At 35.8% G+C, this 22,929-nt stretch overlaps 1 protein-coding gene across 3 annotated transcripts in view; it reads right to left on the bottom strand.

The window, feature by feature from the left end:
• The window catches only part of pxb (putative Hedgehog signaling attenuator pxb), a 211,150-nt gene that overhangs the window by 114,509 nt on the left and 73,712 nt on the right, over positions 1-22,929 (bottom strand). The window lies entirely within an intron of this gene.

Raw genomic sequence — 22,929 nt, 5'->3', positions numbered from 1 at the left:
AGATTCTGCGAAGCATTGCTCTTGCTAGGGCCAGTGCTAGCAACACCTCCGGCTTGAGCCCCGAGAGCTCACATACACGCTAGAGTAAAGCTGATATAGCCTCTCAAGGCTATCAGCATAGGTAGGAAAAAAAACACTTTGGCTGTAAACAGAGCCTACATGGAACAATACAAATAGATTTATGATTGAATATATCTTTTTAGTACATAAAATTATAAACCAGGACTCAATAATGAAATAATTACGATATATTATATCACCCTTCAATACCTATAAAAACATCACCCTATATTTTATGAGGACGTGTTAAGGCCGGCACACACACACACAGACACGTAGGCGCACTATAATTACGCGATCCATCCGCGTGCGGCGACTTGTAACAGGCCCAAAACAAAATGGCCGCCAATTTTCATTATTAAGGTGTAACTTTAATAAGTTTATAGTTTCGTATGTAATGGGCGGACAAGTAAATCGTTTGAGGTTGTTGATATTTTTTCATAGTTTGGTTTTAATTAATTCATTTTATTTTTGCACTTTGAACATAAATTTAGTTTTTGGTTAGTTTTATTTTTTTAAGAAAATGAATATGCGACGGTAATCACACAAGAATTATATACTGGACCGCGATCAAATTGAATTTTATTTTACTCATGGAAATTTTATTTTAATAACAGCTAAAATAGCACTTTCAATTAATTATTCTTCTAAAATAAGCGTATACATTAAAATTTGCTTACGCACCTACGTAATTTAATTAATGATAATATATTGTTAAATGGTAATTACCAACAAAGTTAGACAAGCGTACAGCCTATTGACAAAGACGCACCTTCCAGTTGCGAGCTTATTTTCACGTAAATTTATGCTAATGCGTGTATTTAATAATTTCATTATAGAAACTTATCGTTAGTGAAGTGACGCATATTTTTAAAAACATCGATGCTATTTGTTTACTTTGCACGTTAGATAAGAAATGTTTTCAAATAATCTATAAGGTGATAAGCGGTTTTTCAAAGCTTTTATTTCCTCCCGATCCACTAACGGTGCTTCTAGGTACTTCAAGCACCGGTCACCGTCCTCGTCGAACCCGTCGCTTGCGACGAAGGGCTCGACGAGTAAATTAACTCCCAGACACAGCCCACTGAGTTTCTCGCCAGATCTTCTCAGTGGGTCGCGTTTCCGATCCGGTGGTAGATTCTGTGAAGCACGGCTCTTGCTAGGGTTCGTGCTAGCATCGTCGTCAGGTTTGAGCCCCGTGAGCTCACCTACAAACGTTAGGGTTACGCTGAAATAGCCTCTCAAGGCTCTCAGTTTAGGAAAGAAAAAAAAAAAAAACAAAGCTTTAAAATAGGCTTTAAAGCGCCTAAATTGCCAAAGTTTCATCAACCAAATTTAAGCGGGTATCAGAGCCCTCAATATTAATATTAGTTAGTTAGATATCGCTATTGTTGAATTAGATTCTACTCAAATAACAGTAAAACATTAGATACAATTGCCATTGTATTACGAGTATTTGTGAAGTTTATAATAGGTTTTTTTTTATTGCTTAGATGGGTGGACGAGCTTACAGCCTACCTGGTGTTAAATGGTTACTGGAACCCATAGACAACGTAAATGCACCACCGACCTTGAGATATAAGTTCTAAGATCTCAGTATAGTTACAACGGCTGCCCTACCCTTCAAACCGAAACGCATTACTGCTTCACGGCAGAAACAGGCAGGGCGGTGATGCCTACACGCGCAGATTCACAAGAGGTCCTACCACCAGTAAAGTAATTTTACGTACTAAAAAGCAATTTTAATTAATTATATCTACGACCCGCTTAAAACCGAAGATAATCTATAATAGTGATTGTTACGCAACTCTTCAAACTGAATTCGATGGAGAAATAAGCAGCTTATATTTTCCCTACCTGTTCACTGGTAACTTAAGTGTCTATTCCAGCTACGCTCGGATCGGCTCAACTTAGGATAATTTGCTAACACCAGCTCTAGCAAGAGCGGTGCTTCGCAGAATCTACCACCGGATCGGAATCGCGACCCACTGAGAAGATCCGGCGTGAAACTCAGTGGCTAAGCAGAGTATTGCACTATTAAGACAGTATCATCGGGTGTTACGGTAAAATGAAAAGTTTACTGACGGAGAAGGATGAATAGTTAGCCTCTAAAAGACAGAGCTCGCCTATTTCAATCGACTATAATTTAATCAGAAGGCTTAACTATTGAAAGATGTTAAAGAAACAAAGTGATTCTATGTTTATGTTTAAGGAAAATCGTAATCTTGTAATTTGAAATGATTATAGATCGGAGTACCAGCAACCACAAAAGAAGACTGAGTAGACCGATAAGAAATGGAGCTATGGCGTCTTATAAGCTGCAGAAAAATGTGACCAAAAACAGAGCGACAGAGCGAGATGAGTATTGCAGGAGACTTTTACTAATAAAGGCGAACCTATTATAAAGTCAATCGTAACGTAGCTTAAAGTATGAAGTAACACAATTAAAAAAAAAAGTTTGAATCTAAGTGTTTTTTGAACCTTAAACTTAGCCAAATGGGCCGATAATTCGTAGAGGAAGACCAAATAGATTTACATCCCATCAAACAATTAATACTTAAATTATCAACAGTCGCATAAGTACGCAAACCAGTGTCTCCTGTCTATATTATCTGGCAACAATAAATTATTGTCCATTAAAATGGTAGTCCATTTACAAATTTCCGAATAAAATATCGTCACACAACAGCAAGCTATTTATAACATAAGAAATAACGTTAAAACTAAATTATGTTATTAAAGCAACCTGTTATTTAAGAGCCCTGCCCACATTGCTTGTTATATGTTAATCGAGGCTTTATGAATTAAATTACTTTGGTCATCGGTAATTTCTTTAACAGTAGCACGGAGTTACATTCGAGTAACTGAACCATTAATATTTATTAGGGATCTCACTACTATTTGTTTTCTCGATTTGGCTTGTATTTTGCAGTTCGATGTTACTTAGGTTTTTTTTATTTATTGCCTAGATATGTGGACGAGCTCACAGCCCACCTGGTGTTAAGTGGTTACTGGAGCCCATAGACATCTGCAACGTAAATGCGCCACACACCTTGAGATTCTAAGATCTCAGTATAGTCACAACGGCTGCCCCGCCCTTCAAACCGAAACGCATTACTGCTTCACGGCAGAAATAGGCGGGTGTTTGTTAATTTGCTTCACGTTATGTGTGTTGAGTCTTTGTGGCGAGGATTAGGGGAGGCTTATAATAAGCAGTGGACGTTTTTGAACTGAAAGATGGAATATATCTAATTGATAATATTTGTTTATATATGTTTTTATATGTATATATTTATGATATGTATGTATGTATGTATGTATATTTATGTATATCTATAAATATTATGTATGTTATATATATGTCGTAGGCGGCGGGGCCAGGGATGGCTAAGCGGTAGTTTCGTCATCACTCGTATTCGATTGAACTCAGTTCAGTCAACAAAACCTTTCAATAATAATTATTGAAACTCAACACACACAACTTTCACAATGACAGGATAAACCGACAGTTTCGTTGCACATACCGACAGACCGACTGACTGACTGACTGAGACGGACGGACCGTCTGATACGGACTGAACGACTGTCTGACACGGAATGCCACGACTCTGTCCACGTACCGCCATTTTATAACTGTGGCGTTACGGAGTCTACCCTTCATTTTGTGATATTTATCAAAACAACATTTCATCATTTAAAATAATAATCAAAACCACCGTCTTAATATTACTAAAAGTCGTCAACCACGACACGGCCATTCTGTCACTTTGACGTTTGTGTATCGTTGATATTCCGAACTATTGACCCGGATGCGACATATATATATATATAGTTATACACATATGTTTAAGTAATATCACTATCACACTACACCTACCAAGATTCATCTCTGCACTCCCCTAAGGTAGACTGTTAGAGAATGCCTATGGCATTAAGTCCGCCTTTATACCTTCTAGTATATGAAGTTATAAATAAATAAATAGATATAGATAGTTAAGTGAGTTATGGTTGCCATGGCAACGGGAGTAGTTTGGGTCGTTGGAAACGTATGGAAATTCTCGGATAGCGATAGCTTAGTATATTTAAATTCATAATACTAATAAAGAAATGAACGAATGCTAGTTGGTCAATACCTATACTTTGAAAGGATAAGTAACTGGTGGTAGAACGTCATGTGAGACTGTAGCGTTATATTCCACTGCCCCTAATTGTATCTATTGCAACGCAGTAATCCATTCCGGTTTGAGGAGTGGGGCAGTCGACATAAAACTGGGACTTAGACCTCATATATCAAGGCATTTTATGATATCTACGGGCTTCGGCAACAGCTTAATATCAGGATCCTCAGACACAGCCCACTGAGTTTCTCGATGGATCTTCTCAGTGGGTCGCGTTTCCGATCCGGTGGTAGATTCTGCGAAGCACGGCTCTTGCTAGGGTTCGTGTTAGCAACGTCGTCAGGTTTGAGCCCCGTGAGCTCACCTACTAGTTAAGGTTTCGCCGATATAAGGCTATCAGCTTAGGTAGGAAAAAAATATATATCAGGAGACCTGTGAGCTCGTTCACTCATCTATAAAATAATAACAAAATCGAATAATACAAAGGTTTTGAATACTATAAAGTTTTACTCGAACTGGTCCGAAGTTTTGTTACTACTATATGTTCAAGCCTTCGAACGCATAGTAGGGTACCAAAAATTATGAAATCGAAATGAACAAATTCAATGAATGAACTTATATTACGTACCTCTATATCTAATGTAAGAGTAATTTCCATAATTTTTATTATAGAACAAAAATTATACTAATAACAAATTTACATTATGACGTCGCAATTGGATGTAATTTGAGATGTAATTTTGTTGTTTTATATTTTATTTTTTGTATATTTACGTATCGGATTAAAGAAATCGTTTAGATAAAATTCTCTGAATGTAATATTTAATAAAGACATAATATATGTTGATGAAGTTGATGGTTGATATGGCGGTGGAAAGAGAAAGAAAATTGGTCTACGCTCAGAACAGAAGAGACAGGAAATGAGTAGAGATTTGTTGATAATTTCGTGAGATTTGTCTTATTTGGATAAATAGATTTTTATGTATTTCGATTGCCGTTTAGGAATTCTTTCAATTTAGTTTATGATAATAAAGAAGGTATACATTAGTGCAGTAACAAAAATAATAATTTTGAACTCTATGACTTTCGTCATAAAATTAAACGAATTATCAATGTGTTACTTTTGAGATTACGAGAGTAAGGAATCTAAGTGAATTAAAAAAGTCTAAGTTCCATAATAAAGTTTCAAACTGTTTAGTAGACAATTTTGCTTGCGGCCCACACAATGAGGATGGTAAAGGCAAAACCTCGTCGCCGACAATGTTTTAAGCATTAATAAAAACATATAATTAGACTTGTATACATATTGGTTTTTTGATGTGAAATATTAGGCAGTGAACTGTGTTTTTTTTTTGTAATCTCTACTATTATTATTGAGATTAAACAATTTTAATATGAAGCGAAGCAGACTGCGATAGTTTAGTTACGGGGTTGATACTAAATCAAGAATCTGAAGAGTAGCAGTTTCGTCAACTGAGCAACTTGGGCCATTGTCGAATTCCGCCGCCTCTTCGGGTTCCCATCGACTAATCCGCCCGATTTCCTCAAGAAATATTCACGAAATACAACAAAACATGAGGCGTAGTGAGCATAACCGGATACAGTTGCATGAAATGCTTAGACTCAAATCAGACAGTATCTGAGAAGCATGTTAATTATAAATACTGAGAGGCTAATAGAGGGATGCAGACCGTACGCAATTATTACTTTAATATCGTTATGTAATAAAAACAAAAAAATGTTTTGAGATACATATAGCTTTATAGCAGTGTTACGTCATTCCAATTTTAGATATCCCGATCTACACTTAAATAAAAATATTCCTCTAAGCGGGAAACAATTGAATTCTAGAAACATTTAAAAAATTACATGAAACAATAACAAATTTAAATATGATTAAACAATTCTGAATACAAAATCAGACAAATAAACAATTAAGAATAAAAAAGAACATACAAAAACAATTTCCGATACAGAGAATTAAAATAAAAAGAAGACCGCTCATTCGAACGCGTCCGCGGCACCAAACAACATACACATAATCAAGATTGTGGGAAGAATAACTGAGTAATTATTGAAAACACGATCATTATCAAACTGGATGTTTAGCCTCGAGAATTTTATGACGAACTTTATTTTTATATGACTAAAGAATGGTAGCTTGTCGGTTTGTTGATGGCGTAAAAAATATGTTAGTGATTTAAGATTGTTTGGTTTCGACTGACTACTTTACCGAAAGTTGTTTTTTTTCCTACCTATGCTGACAGTCTTGAGAGGCTATATCAGCTTCGCCCTAACGTGTAGGTCAGCTCGCGGGGCTCAAACTGGAGGTGTTGCTAGCACTGGCCCTAGCAAGAGCAGTGCTTCGCAGAATCTACCACCGGATTCACCGAAACATTCTTGCTATCAACAAGTTTGTCTGCTCTTTGCATGGATGTTCATATTTATATTGTATATACATTTAAAGGTTTAACAGTCTTTGGTTTCCATTTTACAAGAAATCCTAGCTTGGGAATACACGACCTTGTGTGACTTGTCCCTGGTTATTGGTACATTCAAGTATTCAACACAAAATTGACAAAATTTCATTAAGCGGCCCCAAATTTGAACTTTGCACTACGTGTGTCGAAAACGGATAAGACACAAGAATACCAGACCAGGAAACCAGACTTGGTTTACCAAATGCCTTACACAAAATGATGAACCAGTAGGTCAATGATTTTCTCGAAGCTGTTTCATCTAACCAGCTTATCTTATCGTAATTGGTCACTGTTGGATAATGCTAGGAGTATAGTGGAAGCGTCGCCTTCCGTGGAGATAATTAAATGGGTACCAGGATTATACCGAGAGCTAATCTATGCATTAAGCTTGTTAAATGTAATTTTCTATGTCTCCTATTATCTGGTATTTTACAAGTACAATCATATACAATTCGGTGTTGCTAAAATAACTTTAAAGTTTAATTAATTTTGTGAACATAGAATTTAAAGAAAACACGGAAGTTCCAGATTGTTTGATTGTTTATAGGAGATTTGACCCTGGTCCAATCGAGCTGCTTATTTTCTCAGTCAACTTATATTCCCACCTAATTTCAAAGGGGTGTACCCTTCAAATCTTAACCCATTAAGTATTGCAGAATTGCACAAGTTGGAGCCACCGCTGATGTCTATTTCGGCTCAGAAGCAACCATACGCAACCATAAGCAAACAAAAAAAAATATCTTATGTATATGTATATTTCGATACGTGAACAAAGAGTTAGGATATCCAAATAATAATAAAAAAAACAAGAGAAGCCACATTCGAAAGATAGTTTTTTGATAAATGGTGCATCATTAATGCTTCTCAGTAATTGTCTGGCGTTATGATGGATTGTAACGTGCTGTCGTGTGTAAGCTCCGAGTGTTTAACACTTTTGAAAGCTCACGGTAATAAGTTAATTAGCTTGCAATGTTGTCATGATTTTTCGGGTTACGGTCTTCTGAGTCGTTTAAAGGTATTTTTTATATCAACCTTACAAATAATTATAAAAGTTTAAGTTTTAAGAGATGTTTTTCTACAAAATAAAACGACCGTTGTATGTACTCAAATCGGGTCATTAAGTGAGCCGGTGTTCAAATCCCGCAGTTATATACAAAAAAATTCTGAATAAATACGTATTTACATGATCAGATAGCACGGTTGAAGAATTGCAATAATTACTTGCTGTAGAGTGTATTGTGAATCACTATTCTGTATTATTATATACCAGTTCAAAAATTTCGACAGTCGGTATAGTTAGTTGGTCAAAGAATACAATACTCAAAATATATAATAAAATAGTAAGAAAAAGTATAATATTTTTTTATATATATAAATATTTGGCCGTTTGTAAATGAGCTTAGACAGAAATTATGTGATTATCAATCGGCGCTAACATATCTTAGCGAAACGTCACGTTCCGCCGCGACTCTAAATATATATTTTTTTAGTTAAACAGATTATTTACCTATATCACATATAAGGTTCCCAAAAAGATAAATAATAATATGTGAATTAAAGCATATTCGATCTAATGTATATAACTAGTCAGGTCATAAATATTGTCACATAGTAAAAACTTTTCTTTTAGAATGCTGGCCACAAAAAAGTTTATTGAATTCGAATTTCGAATTGTTCATGAAAATAAAAATGTATACTTTTAGAATTATACTCATTTTTAAATATGGAGTGGACGCTTAAAGAAGACCGTGTTGCAGTTATTGCGTTGCATCGTAGCGGTTACGCGCCAATTCAAATTTTTAACATACTGATAAATTTGAATATAACCAAAAGATTCGTTTATCGTACCATCAAACGATACAATGAAGACTCTAGTGTAGATGACAGGTCAAGAAGTGGTCGCCCTCGGTCTGTTAGGACTCCAGCAGTGATAAAAGCTGTGAAGGCGCGAATTCAAAGAAATCCCAAACGTAAGCAGAAACTGTTGGCCCTTCAGATGGGGTTAAGCAGAACCACGGTGAAAAGGGTGTTAAATGAAGACTTAGGGCTTCGGGCATATCGAAGAAAAACAGGACATCGTTTGAATGCTCGTCTAATGGACCTGAGACTGAAGAGATGCCGCGCTTTTTTGAAGCGGTACGCGGGAAAAAAATATCGGGAAAATCTTTTTTCGGATGAAAAAATTTTTACCGTAGAAGAGAGCTACAACAAACAAAATGATAAGGTGTACGCACATAGTAGTGAAGAAGCGTGCAACCGTATTCCGCGTGTCCAACGAGGTCATTTTCCATCCTCGCTCATGGTATGGTTGGGAGTATCTTATTGGGGCTTAACAGAGGTACATTTTTGTGAGAAAGGTGTAAAAACGAATGCAGTTGTGTATCAAAATACAGTCCTGACGAACCTTGTGGAACCTGTTTCTCATACCATGTTCAATAACAGGCACTGGGTATTCCAACAAGATTCGGCGCCAGCTCATAGAGCGAAGAGCACACAAGACTGGCTGGCGGCGCGTGAAATCGACTTCATCCGGCACGAAGACTGGCCCTCCTCCAGTCCAGATTTGAATCCGGTAGATTACAAGATATGGCAACACTTGGAGGAAAAGGCGTGCTCAAAGCCTCATCCCAATTTGGAGTCACTCAAGACATCCTTGATTAAGGCAGCCGCCGATATTGACATGGACCTCGTTCGTGCTGCGATAGACGACTGGCCGCGCAGATTGAAGGCCTGTATTCAAAATCACGGAGTCATTTTGAATAAACTTTAGTGTCATAAGAATCTATGTTTTATTAAGTTCATTTTGGTATATGAGTGGTTACATAATGAATAAACTTGTTTCAATTATTTTACATTAAACATGTGACAGAATTTATGACCTGACTAGGTATTTTGAGCTATCTACTTATTTTTTCTTCTTCTTCTTCTCAGTCGTGTCACTCTTGACAGAGTGGTCGTGATCGTCATGTAGTGTTGGAAGGGGCAGACTTGATGCGTCTCACGATGTCGCGCCAACTCTCCCTGCTTGAGGCCATTCTACTGCACTCATTTAGGGGACCTCCCACTGCTGTTTTAATTTGGTCGGTCCACCGCATTGGTGGCCTCCCGCGCGGTCTTGTACCATCAACGCTTCCCTGTACAACGAGACGTTCTATGGACCGGCCATCTCGTCGCGAAACGTGTCCGAAGAAATTCACCATTCGAGACTGTACTATACCAAATAGACGCTGCTTATATATATAAATGAATTGCTGTTCGTTAGTCTCGCTAAAACTCGGGAACAGCTGGACCGATTTGGCTAATTTTGGTCTTGAATTATTTGTGCAATTCCAGAAAAGGTTTAAAAGGTAGATAATATATATGAAAATGCTCTGAATTAAATAAAAATAACAATTTTGTTTTTCCTTTGATGTGTCCCCCGTCGGACGGATTCCTTTAGTTTCTTTTAAGTTTATTTTATACAAAAGTTTAGGTATTTTGTTTATCGATTGAGGCACTACGAAGTCTGCCGGGTCAACTAGTTGAAAATCAATAACAAAATTGCGCAAGTTTCAATTTCGAATCACTCATAATATACAACAACAATCCTTCTTTATAAAATAATAATATCATTCCCCTTTTCACAGAATATCCTCATTTTACTCAAAGTTAATTTGTTTACGAGCTCGGACAAAGTCACAAAAGAACTTAAAGCCTTGTCTTATTTAAATTAGACAGTTAAATAAATACAGTACGTTTGAATGGATAGAGACGATGTTGCCGCGATAATGTTATTGAATTTCCGGCTTTTTTTTTTGATTCTCCAACAAAAGTGTATTAATTATGTTGACTTTTGGAAGGTAATTCGTATTGTGGGATTCGGTTAAATTTATTACGTGTACGTGTTACGCTTATTTGTTTGTTTGTAATGAGAGATAAAATTAAAAATCAATTCAACACCAAAAATATACGCTCTAAAGAAAAATTTGTTAGTGTATCAATAATTACTGCTGCTAGCTTACTGGTGGTAGGGCGTCATGTGAGTCTGCACGAGTAGGTACTTAGGTACCACCACCCTGCCTATTTCTGCCGTGAAGCAGTAATGCGTTTCGGTTTGAAGGGTGGGGCAGCCGTTGTAACTATACTGAGACCTTAGAACTTATATCTCAAGGTGGGTGGTGCATTTACGTTGTGGATGTCTATGGGCTCCAGTAACCACTTAACACCAGGTGGGCTGTGAGCTCGTCCACCCATCTAAGCAATAAAAAAAATAATAAAAAATTGTTAATGTATCAATAACTACCGGTGCTAGCTTACTGGTGGTAGGACGTCCTGTGAGTCTGCACGAGTAGGTACCACCAGCCTGCCTATTTCTGTCGTGAAGCAGTAATGCGTTTCAGTTTGAAGTGAGGTGGGGCAGCCGTTGTACTGTAAAAACTGAGACTTAGAATTAATTTCCCAAGGTGGGTGGTAGCATTTACGTAGTAGATGACTATGGACTCCGGTAACCGCTTAACACCAGGTGAGCCGTGAGCCGTGAGCTCGTTAATACATCGAAGCGATAAAAAAAAGCTAGATTTTTTAAGGGGAAATTTCTATCGTCTAAACCAGTTTAATTACTAAAAGTACAAATGTATGACATATCATATTTTGCTCCCATTTGGTAAAAACATTGTAGGGATTTTGACAAAAAATAATAATAATTTCGATTTGATAAACGTATCGTCACTTATCCTCTGTTGAATAAAACAGGACTGACTGAATAAGAGAAAGGGCCCAACAATACACAATGTGTCCAGAAGCTTGATGCTTTGATATTCTTGATATTTTAATGTACTACTGAGATAATGTTTTTGAGAAATGTCCGATATATTACGTAGAAGATGAAACCTTTTCACAATAATCTTTATGAAAATTAAACAAATAGGTTATAAAAATTATGAAAAATTAAAAAAAAAGAAAACAGAGTATTTTAAGAGCTTTTCATCTCGTTTTTACCATCGCACCGCCCGCCACCGGAGTAGAGTTCATCAATACTACCTGGAACCACTGCGGTCATCCACAGTGCGTTTCCAGAGGTCTTTTTTGCCACGTACCATCCGGCTATGGAATGAGCTCCCCTCCACGGTGTTTCTCGAGCGCTATCACATGTCCTTCAAACGAGGCTTGTGGAGAGTATTAAACGGTAGGCAGCGGCTTGGATTTGTCCCTGACATTGCTGAAGCCAATGGGCGACGGTAACCACTCACCATGAGGTGGGCCGTATGCTCGTCTGCTTACAAGGACAATAAAAAAAATTAAAAAAAATTAAAAGCTGGGAAGTGACGCCTTAATATTTTCCAATACAATAAATAGTCAACAATTGTCATAAATTTTAAAAAGTTGACAACATTCTTTGAAATGTTTTTCTACAAACCCCTGCTCGAGACAGCGGACGCTTTCAACCAAATTGTATTATTTTGCATGTATTTTTGACAAAGTACACTTTCGCAGTGTTCCTCGGACGCCAGATCTTTTAAAACGCGAGTTCGTTAATTGGCTAAAATTCTTCGAAGGAGTATATTTTTGTTCGTTCATTTTATAATATTAATTTTCATTTGTTAATTAAAACTTACTTATATCTGTATTTTTTACTTGCATGTTGCTCATACGTATATTGCTTGACTTGTGTTCTTCGTTGCATGGTTTTTTAATATTTATTTTCCTGCTATTCTTTCACTAATTTATCTTGTTTTGGTTGTAGTTAACGGAATCGTATTGGTTATAACTTTATTTCCGTTTTAATACGTACTTAACAAATTGATTGACTTCCACGGTGAAGGAATAGCATCGTGTAATAAAAATCGAACCCGCAAAATTATTATTTGCGTAATTACTGGTGGTAGGACCTCTTGTGAGTCCGGACGGGTAGGTATGCCCATTTCTGTCGTGAAGCAGTAATGCGCTTCGGTTTGAAGGGCGGGGCAGCTGGTGTAACCATACTGAGAACTTAGAACTCATATCTCAAGATGTGTGGCAGCATTTACGCTGTAGATTTCTATGGGCTCCGGTAACCACTTAACACCGGCTGGGCCGTCAGCTCGTCAACCCAACTAAGCAATAAAAAGAAATAAATAAAGTCTGGCGTGTTTGCTCCATTAAGATTAAAACGAAAAAAATTAACGCTACATCAAAATACGGTCATATCCGTACCCTATAACTCGTCAGTGATGCGAATCTCTCATTAAGAATATCCTTAATGAAGACTTCAAGAAAACGTATCAAATAAAAATAATCACAAGCTGTCTTAAGATTAACACGCGAATCAAAACGGCGAAAACGACTATCAATTTAAGCAAATTCGACCTTTAAATTGTTAGCATCTGAAGCTATTGTCGCTTCAAAGACAAATTGATAAATTGACTTTCCGTTTTCGAAGGATTTAGTTATCAAGGCGACCAATTTGTTGAACGTTAGTCAGGGTTGTGGGTGTGGAATTAATTTGCGGTTTGACGAATTAATTACTTAGAGGTTTTGGGTGATAAAATTTCACTAAACTTATACATTTTTGTGCTATTAATTAGATACTAATTTGAAAGATACACCAAATGCTTCTATAACAACATAACACGAATGAAAATATATTGTATTTTATTGAACTCGCAGCTCGACGCGGCTTCCAACATTGTAGGTATAAAGAAAATGTTATTAACACTAATCATGCCAATAGTAACAAATGTAATGTCTATTAGAGATAGCCGCTTAATAGCGGAAGAGTTCTGAGCTCTTCTGCTTTGATATAAGCTTGAATTTGGAACAGAGTGATTACGAGTAAATCGGATATAATAACTGTGATATCACGTGGTGCGGCGTATTTTAAGGCCGAAAATCTAGGTACAACAACCCTATTTCTGTCGTGAATCAGACATACATACCGAGGGGTAAAATGTTATTTTATTTAAGCGACATTTTTGCAACTTTACAGGAGAGCCATTTACAGGTTTAAAATTTGGAAAAATGTCACTACCAAAAAAAAAACTTGTTCAGCTATTTTGAATGGAGTGAACTTAATTGAAGTTCAATGAAAAACATCGACTTGTTGATCCTAATACCAAATAAACGCAACTTTAATTACAATTATAGATGTCGATGTATGAATAAAATGTCGGTTAAAACAAGCCTCTCGATATGTTCCGATTTTATGATAGATATAGACGTTTTACGACATAATTGTGGCTTAGACCTCATTACTCAAGGTCTGAACATCGTCTCTCAAGCTCTAACTGGATCGAATATAAGATGTGCGTATAAATTACGAACAAATAAACACGCGATCATTTGTTTGTATTAATACAATAAATACTATAAGATCAACAGAATATCAATACTTAACACTGCTATCAATAGCTCATTCCAATAAACTACTCCCCCGTGCGTCGTATTCCTCAGTGCTGAGGGTTGTGAACTTTACGGAGCACTTTTGTTAGGACTATGTTCCTCCATTCACTCCTGTCCTCCGCGCAGTGGATAGCGACATTGATGCTGGATTCTAAAGTCGTCTTAATCTAATCGGACCAGCGCATGGGACTACGCTTCCTAGGCCTCTTTCCTTCCACTTTGCCGGTGATGATAAGTCTTTCGAGATTGTTAGCCTTTTTCCTCGCAACGTGACCGAAAAACTCTAAAATCCTACGTAGGCAAATGGTGGAGAGTCTGGAGGAGACGCCTAGTTCTTCCAGGATTTATGTGTTTGTCCGATGCGCCGTCCAGGGAATCCGCAGCATTTTCCTCCAGCACCACATCTCAAACGCGTCGACCCGACTTCGATCAGCCTTCTTCCATGTCTCCGCCCCATATAAGAAGATAGAAATAACCTAGATATTGGTTGTATAGCGTTGACCCCAATCGTTCACTAAATTACTTAATCGTATTTCGAAATAAGCAAAAACTTATTACATTTTCTGTTCAACCCTATACTACAGATTCGCAGAAATCGTTCGGCCTTTTTGTTCGTCCCCTATTTTGGTCGTTTTCACCAAGTTATTTCGAGTTCCGTTTTTGTTGACGAATAGTTTGAAACTTTTGAACAATAGTATCGATTCGATGGGATTCTAGTACAAATAATTATTCAGAATTTAATTATATTTTTTACCGATAGATTATCAAAAGACTAATCGATATTTTCAAAAATATTAATTTGTAGAAACAAACAATTTATATATTAAAACAAAAAAATCATAAAGTGGGCTATTAAATATATAGTAATGGCTTTACCATCTACTGCATACGAAGTTTCACCAAAGAGTCAAATTGGAAAGAAACAATATGTTTTACCCTTTTTTTCATTAATCACCTTCTACATTACAACACTTATATTTTAGATGAGCACGAAGGCGATTTACTATGAGAACAACTAAGGTTACAGCCAATAGATCTAAATATTATAACTGCACATTAACCAAAAATTTATTCACAACTTTTGCTGTACTAACCAGAATTTCACTTAATGAACTGCTTAATTACCACGTCCCGATCTAGACATTAGCTTCCACGTAGTTTTCATATTATAATGGCTGTAAGCTCTAGTAACCACTTAAGAATATAGACCGAGACTTATCTAAAGCATTATCCAAAACCGCCACAATTCCAAGTTGCATGCCTGACAAAATAGAACCTAATAAATTTACTCTATACTTTACTATACTAAATTTACTAATCAGAGAAGGGCGCCTCAATAGCGATCTCAATTAAAATACCTCATAATTTAAGAAACAGAAACCGAAAGATTCACATATTATGAAATCAATTCGAGTTGATCACACTTGTCTTATAAATCGATAAGAATGACAGATGAAATGAGTTTCGTTTATTGAACGAATTTGTGTAGTAGTGAACCAAACTACATTAGTATTGTTTGCGATATTTTCTCTTATAGATTAATTGATACGGATACTATACTAATTCTACAGATATTAAAGAATGAGATAGAAGAAACTATGATTGGAGAAATTTCCTCCAAGAAAACAGGGTGGGATTGGGACCAATGGTGCTTTATGGTGTCGAAGGCCAAACCTTACTACGAATTGCTGTACCAACTGAGTAGGTATTCTTTGGCGTTTGCCGAGAATAATGAGCTAGCAGTCTCCAGTTTGATAATTTTTTGAAGAACCTTCAACTTTTGCCAAATGAATAATTTTAACAATATTAAAGAAGAAACATAAATAAGAAAGTGAATGTCTCTTTTAATAAAATAAGCCAGCCCGGTGTGGGTTCTTTTTTTATTTTTGACTGCGTAGTTGGTTGCAGTTTGACATGTCTTAAAAAATAAACATGGTAATCGTATAGAGCGACTTTGTTACACAGCACAAGTATAATTCGTTGAATGGGTTTGAATAAATTTCCTTTTTGGCTTTCCAAATTTTAAACCTTTTACGCGGGAAAAACAGAGACTAAAAACTTGTTCTTAATATCATGAGCTTTCCAAATACTTTTAAAATATAAAGAATCATAAGAAACGACAAAAAAAATAAAAAGTCAATCAGAAAAAAAAATGTAATGAAAATATTTTGACTGTAACTAGCTTCTTGGTTCCGTTTTATATAACACTATCCAACTTCCACATACGAGTAATCTACCGGATGACACTAATGGAGATATCAAGAATAATAATACAAAACGATGTATATCAATTAGTTTGATTCAGGAGAATAATTTAATTTAAAAATGCTTTTGCTATTTTTGTATACCCTGTGTTGTAAGCAGATCTTGAATAACCTGTTACGATCTGTCCATATTTTTTTAACCGAAATTAGTATATTTTTTCTCTGTCGCCTTAGTATTAAGCATTTACTAAGGTTTGGGTGAAAGACACGCCTGCCCTGTGAGTTGACTTAGAAGTTTAAAAGCATCAGAACGATTATTCTACTCTTCGCATTGATACCAATAACTGCTTCGTAGCAAAAATTAACGGAGCTGTTGTAACAGCCTGCTTAGACTTACAAGACACCTCGTGGAATAAGAACACAGGATTGATATGTAAAACATTTTGGTCAATAAAATCTGTTTTGAAACTTCTCAGAGTGGGAGACTATTGTGCCATCCCTTGAATCAATAAATGATCGACATTTATTTAGTGATGATTTTCAAATTTAAAAGCAGTGTCCATTTTTTCACTCGATAGTACAAAATTATCTAACAAAACAAGAATACTCAAATTTAAATGACCCTAAAATATTTCGGGTTGTGTAATATAATATGCGGTTTCACAGATGGACTACTGAAGATTGTATCGACTTAATGATACATCAAAACTTAACACATTTTCAACACGCACACACAGTTAAATTTTTGGTCGATTTTTTATGTTTTTAGTGTTAAGAACACTAAAATGATTATTTCGTTTTGAAATGGTTTTCTTTCTATTTAATGAGTTTGGGTTAAATATAAAAAGGGCTAATATTTAAAAGATAACTTATATAATTAGCTACCTTTTTCCGAAGGATTTTATTTTAAATTAATTAAAAACAGTACTGGGGTTGGACACTAAAACATGGTGGGAACAAGCAGAAAATGATTAATTTTGGTAAAACAGTAATACACCCTAATACCGGCCCCTTGAATAGCGACTCAGATATTTACCAACATCGCCAACCGGGCTATCCCATCTGTCTTAAATCATGACTCGCGTTACGTCACTACGAGACCTAAATAATTCATAAACTCAATTTGAATAACGTAATAAAATGTCAGCTGTTAATCCCTCAAGGCATTAGTGTTAAATTGACCATTCACTGGATGGCTTCATTTGTAACAATTAATCATGGACTAGCCGCTAATGACGATGAGACAGACCAAGAATGAAGTATACAATTCGTGGACGTGACTGTTTGTAATTATGAAATAATTTACGTTTTAGCATAGTAGTGGGTAGATTTTGATTTGGGCTAATTGCTTCGAGCATGCAGTCCACATGAAGATGTGTGGTTACGGTAGCTCTGGTACTTCAGTAGGTCCCAAGGTAGAGCAGTTATCTGTTGCCTACCTACTTCAAATTTTGCCCCAAAGCTAATGGGCATTCCAATTTGAAGCGTAAGTAGCATTTTCACTGTCACTTAATGTGGTCGCCAGATGCTATATTCGCCTAAAATTGTCCATGTGTCGTTGACAATAGGTGGAGCGTGAACTCATATACTCATTAGCTTCGTGAAAAATGACCTTAATTTATAAAACATATTATACGCCACAACTAAGGCAGTATTGTTGGAATTTTATCGAAAAATATACTTTAGTACGTAATAGTGTATTATTGTTTTTAATAATTTTAAGTATTGTGAATATTTCAACTTTTAAAACCAGTTTGAATGAAAAATCCATTAGTGGACCGGATTTTTTTCTAGATATGTTTTTAGTCAGGTCATTTAAAATATTTAGAATTTAATGCCTTTTATTGCTTTATAGAAATATTTACATATTTTTTTATAGAAAGTATTACAAGATAAAAATATATATATATCGATTAATTTCGAAAATATAGTAAAATCTTTGAATTATTTTTGAATACTAAATTTTAATATAAAAACTCTAATATCGTATAAGAGTTTAACATAATTTAAAAATCAATGTTCAAAAAGGTAAAGGCCAAATTCACAGTACCTTTTACTTAGCCTAGTAAACAACACTCAATTTGACTTAGTCCAAATTATGACGGTAATAAAAACAAAAAAAAAACAATGAAATTCAGTTAAAACGTACAAATCACGAGGGACGATATGGATGTAAATGGTACCTTCTCTCCGCTTTACAACAATAATGGTAGCCGCTCGTAACATAAATAAGCTAAAGTCTCATCTTACCAACGACTTGGCGACGTGTAAAATATTGTTATCTATAATAAAAACTAACAATGAATCAACCACATTGCTTTATACGAAATCGGGTCACGTATTGAGAAATTCAAGAACGCCATGTAACACAATCTGCTTGTAAACAAGATTGGCTTTATGAATAAATTACGGCTATGTAAAGTATGATAAACGATGGTAAGGATTGTAATGAAACGGCATGGGGCGTACAAACGAACGAACAAGTACGCACGAAATTCTATAACGTGTACTTTAGAGTCGATAATGGAGCCATTCCAGAGATGGATAGCGCAACTTGTGCGGGTGACTGTACGGGCGCCTCACATCCAACTCAGCGGGTGGCTCAGCCAAGTAAACTAGTATCTTGTAGAGAGGGTAACGTTGTAATCTGTGTGTTTCGCGACCAGTTTAATGAGATATTTAATAATAACAACGATAAAGTATAAAAAGCTGGAGCCGATGTATCGAGTTATAGTGGTCATGTAGTATTAATTCTTATGTTCATTGAACACTCACGACTAGAATGATTATGATGTTACGAATAATTAAAGTTCTGACGTGACGTTAGTGTATCAGGTCAAAAGGTTGGATTACAAAAGGAACATTAATATCTTGACTTCGATCTACAAGCGTGTACAAAATTGTGTGGCTTTGATTCGGCCTATTTTATTCTGATGTAGAATTTAGATGGATTGGTAGGTTTGATCGATGACCCATCGATTTGTTTAAAGACTCCTAACCGTGCGTTGACATTTAACATTGATAGATCGCGTGTTGATTGATAAGTGGACATTTAAATATTTACAAATCAGGGACATACAATTCACCCTCCGAACACAAAACATGTACCTATTTAATGAAAATAATGCACAATATGTTTGCGTTTTGTTTTCGTAGACTAGCTGTTAAAGCAATCATGACACGTGTCAATATCAATGACAATGGCTTACTAATCGATATACAGCATGCAATTTCTTGCATTACTCTTATATGTGTATATTTTTTGCCATTCGATTTCATGTGACAATTAAATTTTTTTAAATAAGCCTACAATTTTTTAAATTGAAAGTGTATTTGTGTTAGTTTATTACATTGTTTAGTTTGTTTGTTTTTCCTTCGTTCATGACGAAACGTAGCAAAGTATTGAAATTATTTTTCTAAACTGATAATATTAAGTTAAGAGATTGACATACATGGGCTCTTTTTAATCCCGAAAAAACAAATATTCATTTTCTCGGGAAACTACACTGATACTTTTCCTTGACCACGCCAGCGAAGCCGCGGGTGACAACTAGTGTTATATGGTTATGGTCGCTTAAGACCTTTTTTCGAAGTGTATGCGGTTTTTTTTATTAGTTCTAACTATATTGAACGAAAATCATTCTAAAATACGAAATTCAATAACTTTATTTTGAATGGTTAATAAAACATATTCCCATACGAATCTTAGCTTCATTAAATTTTAAATTCGTTTCTCTATGTAACATAGGTACTTATATTATGCACCTTCGTAAAAGGCGTTACGGAGCAAGAAAATCAAACATTTCGAAATATTATTATCGACTTGCAATCTGAATCTCAATATCTTTCAAGAATTCAACGTGTGATATCACAAAAACAAAGTCTTATATTACACTGAGGCTCCGTTCATTATTATGAACATAATACCTTCGGAAGGCGGAGGCAGGTGACAAAAACTGTTATGAATGCCGGTGCAAGATCCGCGCTTTTTATTCTCGAACCCGTTCTGAATGTGGCACTCGAGAATGCAAGACAGAAGCTCGACCAAGTGGAATTTTATAAGCGACCGAATTATATTTGAGCCGTTCAAAAATGTTTTTTTTTTTTTTATTGCTTAGATGGGTGGACGAGTTCACAGCCCACCTGGTGTTAAGTGGTTACTGGAGCCCATAGACATCCACAACGTAAATGCGCCACCCACCTTGAGATACAAGTTCTAAGGTCTCAAGTATAGTAACGACGGCTGCCCCACCCTTCAAACCGAAACGCATTACTGCTTCACGGCAGAAATAGGCAGGGTGGTGGTACCCACCCGCGTGGACTCACAAGAGGTCCTACCACCAGTAATTACGCAAATTATAATTTTGCGGGTTTCATTTTTATTACACGATGTTATTCCTTCACCGTGGAAGTCAATCGTGAACATTTGTTGAGTACGTATTTCATTTGAAAAATTGGTACCCGCCTGCGGGATTCGAACACCGGTGCATCGCTTCAACACGAATGCACCGGACGTCTTATCCGTTAGGCCACGACGACTACAAAATTAGTGATCAAAAGTGTAGTAAGGTTTTTTTTGCTATATCTACTTGAATGAAACTAGATGTTATTGTGTGAATATCACTATCCAAAGATGAAAGCGGCAGGCAGCGGCTTGGCTCTGCCCCTGGCATTGCTGACGTCCATGAGCGACTGTGACCACTTACCATCAGGAGGGCCGTATGCTCGTCTGTCTACAAAGGCAATAAAAAATAAAAAAGCTTGGCCGCTTTACGACAGAAATAGAAAGGACGCTGGTACTCGCCAATGCAATACGATCAATAAGTCATATGTACATATATTATGTGCAGTGTGTTCTGAAGTGCTCATGATTGTAGATGTTTTATATCTCCTATACATACATCCTAGTTTACTTGTAATACTAAACTAGGATGTATGCATATTAGATATGAAAGAAAGAGCTAGAGTAAAAATAAACTATAATGAAAATACTGACCTTAATCGGATAATTAGACCGATGAGAGAATCTTAGACGTGTGTGGATCGTTTCTCTCCAATATATAAAAAGCTTCCAGAAATCGCTATAAGCATAGCAGTAATGAAGTCTGCAGATACACAATACAAAACGCACGTCAAAGACGTATTCAGAACAAAATACCCGCCACCATCAACGCCCAATAAAACCTCAATACCTGAGCGGATATTTATTAAATATTTCACTTTTAATACCACTGTTATTGAAGCTTGTACGATGAAAACCGAACTGGTCGCGCTTGCAATTAAATACATTGTTATGTTAAAGATTTCTTATTGAGATATAAGACGTATCGTGATTACTATCATCTCGTTCGATGTTCATATGATTAATGTTGTGAGCGTTAATTTAGTTTAGTAGTGATAGTGAGAGAGGATGGTGTGGATAATATTATAACAATCAAGATATAGCTCGCATTTGTATTTGTTTGCTCGGTGAACCTGATAAATTATTTAGTATGATAGACGTAGCTAATGCCAAATAAAGCTTTAATAAAAATTACCAGATTTATTAAAGTGACCTAAAACCACTCTGTGCCTAAAATACTTAACGAAGGCAAAAATAATGACAAAGTACTAATAAGAACGAATACTATAAATAAAGAAAATAGACAATAAAGATAATATTACTCTAATTTGTGCTGACATAGTAAATTCAATTTTGTAATACCCAACTCTTATTCTATGGGACTTTGATCACGACATTTTTTTTTAAATCAAATTAAAATATATTTTATTTACTTATTATAAAGTAGGAAACTAATTAAGAAAATATCTAATGAGGAGCATACTTATTTATAGACGGTTCTTTTAAATTTTAACCAAATAATTAAATTGCCTTCCGTTTCATTCCAGGAAACGTCATATTCAATTCACGTAGAATGGAAAATCCTCCTTTTGATCTCTTATATCCGAACTATGAACTGTCATAACGAATTTAAAAAAAAAAAACAACTCCTTTCGAGTCTCCTCAACATTTGTTCCCAATTAGGATGTTGAAATACGCTGAGAAATATTCTTAAACTTGGAAGGTAATTAATAACGTCAACACATGGTGAGTCCCCCAACAGATTTATTGCATAATTATTTATTTATTTTTGATATTTTATAATGTGTTAAGTGGACCGTGGAGTGAACAATTAAAGAAGTGAGTGAGAGAGCGCATGGTTTATCGGTCGAGTTTCTACACTATATTTATGATAATTGTTTCATTCTAATGTAATGTTAAAATGTGGGAATGTCATTTTAAAGTGTCAGTGAGATGATTCGATTGTAAAAGCTTGTGTATTGAGGTATAAAGCACACAACCGAAGGGATTTGATATTAAAAAAGTTTGAAATAAAAGACCAACGGCAGAACAGTTAAAACAAAACGTCAGCCGAACCCACCCATCTATCATTTACCCCATGGAACCCGATACGTCCAAGCGTCCACTTTAATTAAAAAATGCCCCACACCTTTTAATATCAGCACCGGAATACAAACACAGACGTTAAAGCAAACATACCCGATTTTACGGCGACGGCTAACGTTATCAAAGATATAGCCCGAAACGTCACGCTCGCACAGATAATGGGAGAGGCGGTCAATATTTGAAAACCCATCAATGACAACCACGAAATGACTTCTTCACTTCGCTTTGTAAAACTTAAATGTGCTGTCAAAGATTACGTCATT

Source organism: Bombyx mandarina, chromosome 25, assembly GCF_030267445.1.
Source record: "Bombyx mandarina strain Sakado chromosome 25, ASM3026744v2".
NCBI lineage: Eukaryota > Metazoa > Arthropoda > Insecta > Lepidoptera > Bombycidae > Bombyx > Bombyx mandarina.
This window is presented reverse-complemented; position numbering and strand designations above follow the sequence as displayed.